The following is a 2,319-nucleotide window of genomic DNA, read 5'->3' on the forward strand; positions in this document are numbered from 1 at the left end:
CCTACACCTCGGCCCTGCGGCCCCGTGCCGCAGAGGGCCGCAGTGTACAGCGCTGCATGCAATGCAGACAGGCGGCCGGGCGGGGCCGGGGCGGGGCCGCGGGGCCGCGAGGAGCGCCGGGCTGGAGGAGTGGCGCGCGGTGCGTCGCCGCGACACATAATCATTAGAATACCAAAAAGTGTACCGCAATAAAAAAAAAATCATAATTTTGCCGTGTGGATTCACACGACACAAACCTCTCTCCATACCTCCCCGCGAGCGGTGCACGGCACGGCGGCCGGCACGAAATCGCAGGAAATGAAGCGAGTAGCAGCGGGGAGGGGCAGTATGCGCGGGCAGAGCGGGCGGGCGAGGGAAGTCCCACATCGAGCGGCGACATTCTCGTACGCGCGGGGGGCGGCGGGGCGGCGGCCACAGCCATCGCTGGCATCCATTTTATTACGCCTCTCTCTATTATTTCCCTTCCTACCGGCCAGAGGCGCGGACGTGGATATTAGAGGGGGAGGGAGAGACAGACAGAGAGAGAGAGAGAGAGAGACGGGGAGAGCGATCGAGTGAGAGAGACGAACAGACACACAAATATCTCGCCCACTTATTGACTTCCACGCGCGCGGCGCCCTCTGAAAGTTTCAACGAGAGAGATAGGGACAGTCGATTGGAGACAGGAATGATGATTGTGATGATATGGTAGCGCGTGGTGGACTGCGGAGGAGGGGCGCGGTGTTGGCCGTTGTGAGGTGGCGGTGCCGCCCGGCGCCCGCCTGCTGGCCTAGTTACATCGCTGCCAATTCCAGCCGCAGCGCTACGCCCACACTGCGCCTTGACTGCAGCGGGGCGTGGCAGGGCGTGGCGGCGCGTGGCGAGGCCCGAAGCCTTTGCTGCGCTCGCTGCGCCCTCTCTTCCTTTGCATTTCAAATGTCAGGACGGCAGGCTGGGCGCCCAGGCCGCCGCGCACGCAGTCGCCCCCGTGGGGCGCCTGGTCAAAGTCACTTCCTGTTCAAGAATAAACAGCCTGGCCTCACAGGAGCGCGGCGCATGGCGGCGGCGAGATACAACGCGCATGGCGGCGGGCTGCGGCTGCGCCTCTGCCGGGCGGCTCCAGCGGGGCGCCCGGCGGGTAGGCCACCCGGCCGCACGGCTGCGTCGCGAGGCCGGGCGCTGCCTACATCGCGGGCGCTCCCCGCTCCCCTCTCGGCGGGCCCGGGCCCACAAGGGACGGCTGTGTGGCCGGGTCGCTCCGGGCCGCCTCGCGCCAGGCCTTGAGGGATGTATGGGGACGCGACACGGGGGCGGGACAAGAGAGCAGCAGGAGATGCCCGCCGCCCGCGACGGGCGGAAATGGATCTGGAAGTCGAAGGCGGTGACAGCGACAAACGACTCTGGTGACGGCTTGTCGCCATCACGACGGCGGTGGGCGGCCGCTATGGGTGCTCCCCGCTCGTCTGCTGAATGGCCGACGCTGCCTGGACCAGCCCGGCGAGGGCTGCGGGCTCCCCGGAACCCCCGAGACGTGACGGCGCAACCCGTGGCGGGAAATGTGCCCGCGCCGTCGACCCCTCTCTTGACCCCCGCCTCCCGCATAGCCCAGGACCTGCCTTCTTCTGCCCAGTGAAAAGCATTTCGGCCCGTCCGATGTAAGGTGCTTCCTGGCGAGCAAAAATATTCGGCAGTTTCTCCTTCCGTCCGTCTGTCTGGGCTGTCGTCTGCCCGTTTGCCTGCCGGCCTCTTTCCAACCCGGTCCTCTCGTTCTCCCATTCCCCTCGCTTTCGTTTTCTTGTTCTCCTTCCATCCTCTTCGCTACGCCTTCCCCCTCGTCTTTGCCATCTCGTTTGCCCTTCCCCCTCCCTCCTCTCTCTCCCTCTCTTGCTCTTTACAACGCGAGCGCCTTAGGCTATCTCCCTCAGGTGTGACGTGGCGGAGCCAACGAAAATATTCACTCTCTGTCCTCACCCCTACCGTCTCCACCTCTGCCTCGCCCCATTCTCTCTCTCTTTCGCGCGCGTCCGTGACGTCACGGTCGCACCGAAATACCCGCGTCCCGACCGCGCCACGCCAGGCGTCAATCGCGCAGGTCCTCGGCCCGTCCCGGCCGACGGCAGGCGGGGCCCAGCTCAGCGCTTGTTTAGCCCGGCGCGCACCACGTGCACCCGGCGGTGTACCTGTTACGCGTTTGCTACCCGTCGTTGTGTCCGGCGGGCCACGAAGTCCACCGCCGCCCAGCCAATCATTGGGGCTCGTTACGTCCGGGCCGGCCCGCTCTTACCCAATGACGGGAACGCCGCCCTTCCGATCCTTTTCACTCGCGGGGGGGCTGGGGCT

The 2,319-nt window shown here is 66.0% G+C and overlaps 1 protein-coding gene across 2 annotated transcripts in view; it reads left to right on the forward strand.

Annotated features, from left to right (window-relative positions):
• LOC113217689 (potassium voltage-gated channel subfamily H member 6) overlaps positions 1 to 2,319 on the forward strand; it is a 122,764-nt gene that overhangs the window by 44,413 nt on the left and 76,032 nt on the right. The gene's annotated exons all lie outside the window — the stretch shown is intronic.

Source organism: Frankliniella occidentalis, unplaced genomic scaffold, assembly GCF_000697945.3.
Source record: "Frankliniella occidentalis isolate FOCC.00 unplaced genomic scaffold, Focc_3.1 Scaffold10, whole genome shotgun sequence".
NCBI classification, from domain to species: Eukaryota; Metazoa; Arthropoda; class Insecta; order Thysanoptera; family Thripidae; genus Frankliniella; species Frankliniella occidentalis.